General features: G+C 37.9%; 1 protein-coding gene across 2 annotated transcripts in view; it reads left to right on the top strand.

Moving 5' to 3' along the window:
* Positions 1-577: 577 nt before the first annotated feature.
* Positions 578-7,741, top strand: part of LOC127444715 (glucagon receptor-like) — a 46,873-nt gene continuing 39,709 nt past the window's right edge. For both annotated transcript variants that reach the window (XM_051704267.1, XM_051704266.1), the window contains exon 1: positions 578-714. The gene's annotated coding sequence lies outside the window, so the exon portion shown is untranslated. The remainder of the gene's footprint in view (positions 715-7,741) is intronic.

Genomic DNA, 7,741 nt, shown 5'->3' with positions numbered 1-7,741 from the left:
ATGACAGACAGACAGATAGATGACAGACAGACAGATAGATAGATAGATGACAGACAGACAGATAGACAGACAGACAGACAGATAGATAGATAGTTAGATAGATAGATAGATAGATAGATTGATGAGAGATAGACAGACAGACAGATAGATGACAGACAGACAGACAGATAGACAGACAGACAGACAGACAGATAGATAGACAGACAGACAGACAGACATATGACAGACAGACTGACAGACAGACAGATAGATGACAGACAGACAGACAGACAGACAGATAGATAGATAGATAGATAGATAGATAGACAGACAGACAGTTCAGCATTCCAATAAAAAAACAGTAAAAAGTAAGCATTAGGTCACTTTGAGTAAGTTCGCAATGTTTATCATTTGCTTTTTTTTCTTCTTGAGAACAGTCCGTGTCAGTGATAAAGGCTTAATTACATTTTAACAGATATTGATCTCCCGCGGGCGCTGATCGGACCCTGTGGTGACGTCACACCGGGCTCTCTCTGACGGCTGTGATCCACACGCGCACTCGGGAGTCTGCTGTAGGAAACGGCACATGAGGGACGAAACACAACCGAAGTATTGAACATTACTGATGACGGAACCGGATCTTTTCTTCTGGATTACGCGCACTGCACGAGCTCTTTAATGTATTGATTAGGATGAACAGTTTGGGAGATACAGCTCATACAGAACGCTGCTCGGGTAAGTTCTGGATTATTTGAGCGTGAGTTGATGTTTTTGGACTATCGTGTTTGTTTATTGATCATTGAAACGTTTACTTTCTGAAGTGCGATTTTACCGTTGAATCACTGGGCGCGCTCAAACAGTTTATTTCTGTGAGACAAAATATTGTTATGAATTATTGAAGGTGTTCCCAAATCCAACAACATTTAATAGATATTGCTTGATAGTTGGCCAGCGTTTTACACGTTTTTGACTTGATCCCGAGGTGGTCATTGACAGTCACTTATAAAACGAAATGTTACCTAACTTTCAGGTAGCTGCTTAAAACAGCAGATTTCGAGTTAGCAGAACCTGTTCAAAATGGTATTAAGGTATTAATATCAATGTACACTGTGTAAATGTTTTTTTTTTTTTTTTGGGTAACCCACAGTAAAAGTGCTTCATGTAACATCTATTGAACTAGTTTTCCTCAGGTTATATATATATATATATATTCGTGACTATATTAAATTACACCAATGAACGTCATTTCTATGGGTCAGATCAGCTGAACTTGTATTGAACCCAGAATATTCCTTTAATAACTGGAGCATTGTTTAGTTTATTCTGGGACACACCCACTCTTAAATGACCCCAGAACACCCCAACCCAGAGCAATTAATCCATAAATGCTGGAAGTACTGCAAAGATCTCATACGATCATAATTTATCATTTAAATTCATGGCCATTTCTGAGCATATGGAAATCGTTACATTTTCCCTTCCCTTTCGGTCCACAAGGGGGCCCCCTATACATGTATAATTGAGCCATAACGGATGCCTGAGTCTTACTCGCAGCTTTTAGTATATTAAAAAATAAATAGGAGCCCTAAGTGGCTGCTTATACCACTAATAGAGAGAAACGGCCCTGATTTAATCAATAAGATAGCTCACTGTGTCAAATTAAAATATTTCAGTCATGTAATGTCAACATTAGTCTTGTGTAATGCTCCACTGTTTGCTTAATGCTCAGTTCGCCTGCTTCTAATTAAGGATCAATTTCTAAACTGTGCTTACATACTCACTCAAGCACGTCTCTGCATGCTTTATTTACAGAAAAGCAGCGTGTCTAGCCTCTTAAAGCGTTGCGTGTTCGGAGTAAATTACGTCCACATCTCCAGTGTACAGATAAACACTTATAAGTCAGCATCTCCATTAATGGCCACTCAAATGAACAGTACCTGTCAGCTCAAGGAAACTCTGTGTAGATCCATTACTGAAACTTTCGATTTATTATCATCGATATATTATATTATTCATCCATTTATACATCATTTCGAATTCAGACAGGAGAAGATTTGTTATAAATTCATCAAAGAAACATGGTCCAAATGTATCGTTGCATAACAATGGTCATTGTGGTCTATTAAGTTATTGTTGTGTATTGTTTTTTCTTGTTTACCTTTCGTATAAAATTCAATCTAGCTTATTTAATTCAGTCTGTTGATAGAAAAGTGGCCAGAACCATTACTGAACGTGTGTGTGTGATATTTCTGTGTCTCATTATTGAATTCTAGCCTTCTGGCAAAAGCAGAAGAGTAGTGTCTGTTAAAACACCCACAGAGAGGTTTTCCCCCATCGTTTCGGTGTGTGTGAGTGTGTATTTCCCCATGAGGAAAACGGCTGAATAAATATACTGTATAAAGTTTTACTGAACAAGTAAAAGTGCAGAAAGGGTCATAAGTGGGTATAGATAGGAGGCGATAGAAAATGTCCTAAGCTGAAAAAAACAAGGTGGTCTGGTTGAGTCATACACTCTGATGTCACTCGCATCAAACCGAGTCACTGTGCGATTAGAAACTCATCCAAGGGGCCTGGGAATCTCAGCGAGTATTGGCACTGACTATCACCCCTGGAGTTGCGAGTTTGAATCCAGGGTGTGCTGAGTGACTCCAGCCAGGTCTCCTAAGCAACCAAATTGGCCCGGTTGCTAGGGAGGGTAGTCACATGGGGTAACCTCCTCAAGGTCGCTATAATGTGGTTCTCGCTCTCAGTGGGGTGCGTGGTAAGTTGTGTGTGGATCGTGGAGAGTAGCATGAGCCTCCACATGCTGTGAGTCTCTGCGGTGTCATGCACAGCGAGTCACGTGATAAGATTCGTGGATTGACGGCCTCAGAAGCGGAGGCAACTGAGACTTGTCCTCCGCCACCTGGATTGAGGTGAGTAACCGCGCCACCATGAGGACCTACTAAGTAGTGGGAATTGGGCATTCCAAATTGGGAGAAAAGGGGATAAAAAATAAATGAAAAAAAAAACCACATCGTTTATTTGTATTCCAGAAATGTTTGAGTCACAGGTGCTTCCGAGGACTGGAGAAGCACAGATACCTGAGTGGGAAAAATCAGCCATGCCGGTTGTGAAGAAGAAAACACAGCTCTTGAAGGAACATTGCTTGAATTGAAACTAGTAAACCAGCCTTCAAGCTGGGGAATTGCCTCATGTAAATTGCGATTAGCATTATTATTATTTTTTTGACGTGTTTGCACCGTCACCTGATTTGCATAATATCCTGAAGCGGATGTGAAAACAATGCAGATAGCACACGCAAATAAACAACGCTATCAGCGGGCACGATTCATTCTCAGTGAACTTTCCACACACACACACACACAAAAAAACCCGTAAAGAGCGTAAAATACAAGTGCAAATATTGTTTGTTTTATTTCCAGGTCATTGAATATAACCCTGTTATTGGCATACTTCCCTTTGCTCTGTGTTAAATGATAGATTTTGTGCGTCAGACAGACGTTTTTGGAGAGCCTTTAGTCTTGAAATATTATGAAATTTGTGTACAGGTCGAGGGCATGATAAAACGTGTCATTTTTTAACTCGTTAAATCGACAGACCTGCTTAAAAGATTCATTCAAAACAAGTCCAATCTGTCACACCAACCTGTCTGAACTGTATATTACTTTACTGCACTGATGCTTCTGGAAACAAATAGCCTCAATCACACTCATAAATTACACAATAAACTGAGGAGGTTGTTTTACAGGTGCAATGAGAAATTCTGAGAATTCCTTAAACCTAATTGCACCCAAGTGACATGTGACGAGTCATTAATGTGGCTTCTTGAGTTCTGACTCGTTATGCTAATTAGCCTATTTCAATTAACTGAGTCACTTCCCAGAGGGCAAAGCGCATACTTAAGCATGCAGAAAGAGATAGATGGTTCAGCATAACAGAAGTTTGAGTTCGGATTTATTGATTTTCGGTTACATTAGTCATAATTATTTATGTATTTATTCATTGTTAATATGAGTGTTATGCGTTAAATTCTGCTATTAAAGAACCACTAATCTATTAATTTACATATGTACAATGCAGACATTTCGACTGTTTTGTACTTTGTGCATAATTCTTTTGAAGACAATTTATACTTTTCTTTGATGTTGATTAGAATATTAATGCAGCTTTAGATTATGAATGAGCTTCATAATGGACAACATTGAAACATTCAACAGAATGGGGGGTTGGACACATGGACATGTTCTTAGTTGAATAATTTAGCTCCATTATTATGAACAATATGTCATTAAGATCTGCCATTAGGTTGCAGAACTATGCCACAGTGTCATTTAGTGTGTGTGTGTGTGTGTGTGTGTGTGTATGGCTGTTAGGTTATTAAGAACATTAAAATATGTGGTCCTTCACAAAATGCTATCACAGCACACATAAAATGTACAGCACACGCACGCACACACACACACACACACACACACACACACACGTACACATGCACACGTTGACACCAGTGTGGGGAAACTATATTAAACTTGTCCGACTTTTGAATACAAATCTGCTTTTTCTCCGCTGTTTACGTTTACTTTAGACATCACTCTCTGTGTTTACATGAATACCTCTCCAAGACGGGCATTTTGGCGGAATTTTGAAATGTATTTGACCGTTCAGGTGCGCATTAGCACGAGCAGAACACATGCGCATCTTCAGCACACACACATACGCCGCCTGTCAATCAAACAGGGCGCAGCTGTTATTAGATCACTAGCGAATTATAAAATTACGTGCTCTGGATTATTTTCAACAGCAGAATAAGATATTGCCATTTTAATCAGTCTGCTTGTCCGGTTGGGCAAGATTCTCTTTCAGTTGCTCCTTCAAAAATCTACTTGTCCCAGACAAGCGTTAATGTCGAGCCCTGATTAAATATTGTATTCAACATGCTCCGATAGCAATTTTTTCTTCTGCAGTATAGCTCCTAAATATGTACATTGTTTCAAAGGAGTTTTAGATATTATTTTGGAAAACAAGCCAGACTATCAATTAGACCATCTTTAACTCACAAAAAACAAACGTTCTCTTCTTAATAGAGCTGCGTATCGCCAGATAAGATTCACACAGTGAAAGTGACACATATATTGTGATTCACTACATCACGACCCATCACGTTATAATCTAGCTGCTGAAAACGTGCACGAGTAACGAGCGTGCATCAGCCGGTAGAAGATTCAATCTCTTCCCCGGTCACTTCATAGACGCGGCGCTGACCGCACAGAGAAATGTCAGTTTCGGAGTTTATTTTCATAACTCGCCTCCTTATTATTTAAACTTTAATAAAGGATGCTTTAAATATATAACGCCGGGGTGTTTCATTGCGAAACGGTATGCGGCACAAGAATCGTTTTATCTCGATTATCTTGTTTTCATAATTGTTGGAAGCCAAAATCAAAATCGAAAATAAAATTTGATTAATCGCCCAGCCCTAGTTTGAATCAATAAATTGATCATGTATTTCTTCATTTAATTTTTAAGTGTCACTCAATTTAACGCCAAAACATACTCTACTCAAGTACGTGAACACAGGCGCTTAAGCTAAGTTATTACGGTTACTGCGGTTATGCTAGAACACACGTTATGCATGTTCAACTTTGACAATGCGGTGGCCAAGCGCTCACATTTGCCTTAGCGTACTTGTTTAAGTATGTTTCTGGCCTTAGAGTTGTTTCCAACACACTTCAACACTAGAGTTCGCCCAATAGTGGGTTTTGCCGATTCCGATAATTAAGGTGGGAAAACAGACCAATAGACGTTTAATCGGACGATAGTTTTATAAATATACATATATATTATATGAATGAAAACTTTTCACTCAATGTAAAATAGTGCTGAACTTTAGTATTACTTTTGATGGCGATACATTTATACATTTCTCCCAAGCCTTTGCCATCTGAAATTAATGAAAATATTAATGAAAGTATTACAGGTCAAATGTGTTTGTTGTTCAGCAGTAACATTAAACACTGCTTTATAAAGCCAAATAGTGACTAGTTCATCACTACTGACAACATTTATTATATAATTTTATTGTCATGTTAAATATATAAATGATGTACAAGAAAAGGAGAAAGAAAAAGGGATAGAAAACTCAAGTCTTGTCTTTTTAAAGGTAATTTTGCATTGTCTATAGTATACGAGCCCTCACATAAACACATTGTATTACATAACAATTATTTCAAATGGATATATTTTACCATGCTCTTAAGGTTTTTGTACATAACTACATCATAAAGTAGGATGCTCGGACAGAAGTTAATTTTGTCAGAATGGAGAAAAGTTTGGGAAACTTTATAGTCAAAAAACTATAAAACGGAAAACTATGAAACTGTTCCTGTGTGCGTGAATTCACACAATGCACTGTGCTTGCACTTGGACTTCTGAAGCAGATGAACGGCCGAGCAAAAACAAATCCTCAGGTAGCACATTCATATAAGGTTGGAATTAATGATGGATTTAGTACTGATAATTAACGTATAAATTCGCTTAGAAATAAAACCTATGCGGAGCGCTCATGTTTATAATCTGTCTGGAACAAATTGGATGCCCCTCAACCCCGAAAAAAAAAAAAACCCTCAAAGGATCTGCACAAATTCATCGGTGACTTTTTTTACTCAAAACAGCTTATTAAGAGGAAAGGTAAGTAGTTTTCTAACCATCGTTCTAATCATTCGAACAGCTAATGTCCATTTGCCCGTCCTCTCCACCTTGTCTGCAATGCAATTCTCCAGTGCAGCGATTAGTTATAAACAAATTAATTATCAAACCACCTTTGGTTGTCTTGAATGACTGATTTATTGTACCATGACAGTAATAATAACATGTATTGTATACATACCTAGGCTTTTGTCGATGTTTTAAACCCGCGTTTGAAGCGCCCGTCTCTATAAATGGCCTAATCACTTGCACAACAAACTCCATGCGGAGTCAGTGATAGTTTTTTATTTAACCTCTAGAGGGCGCTGTTATATTGTTGAACCAAAGAGTTCAGACTGTAGACCCTCCAGTGCCAGCCATGAAAAAATGACACCAAAAATAACTATCTGATTTTTTTTCCGATATCCGATAAAAAAACGCAACTAGTGTCTCCGATTAATCAGTAAATCCAATATATCAGTCGACCTCTACTTTCAACACAGTAGAAAACATAAATGTGGGCATGTGGGAACACCAGCCTGATATGCTATTGGTTATTTAAACACACAGCACACACACATAGCAATGAGCAAATGCCTTGAGGACTTGACATTAAGTGACTGTTGTATTCTCTAAAAGCTGTGACATTCTAAGATGTGAAATTCTGAAAATGTGTTGTTTCATAAAGCAAACCTTGAGATTTGGAGTAGGGCTGCAACTAACTATTATTTTGATAATCGACTAATCTAACAATTATCAGAACGATTATTCGACTATTCGGTGAGTATCGCAACGATTAATCATTAGCTCTTAACCAACTATTCAGCTTGTGCCCAAACTTAAAAGGTTGTATTAAATGTGCTTACTAACAACAAAGAGGATAAAATCATCTTTTTAAAATACCTCTAAATGACATTCACTGAATTAAAGGAGAAAAAATACTTTTTATTAAGCTTAATTCAGTAAAGAAATTCACTGCAAAAAAGCCTATTGTTATCAAGTGTTTTTGTCTTGTTTTCCATTTAAAATGATCTAAAAATCCTTAAAACAAGATACATTTACTTGAAAAGCAACA

This window comes from Myxocyprinus asiaticus, chromosome 8 (genome assembly GCF_019703515.2).
Source record: "Myxocyprinus asiaticus isolate MX2 ecotype Aquarium Trade chromosome 8, UBuf_Myxa_2, whole genome shotgun sequence".
NCBI classification, from domain to species: Eukaryota; Metazoa; Chordata; class Actinopteri; order Cypriniformes; family Catostomidae; genus Myxocyprinus; species Myxocyprinus asiaticus.
Note: the sequence above shows the minus strand (reverse complement) of the source record. Positions and strands in the feature narration are given on the sequence as shown.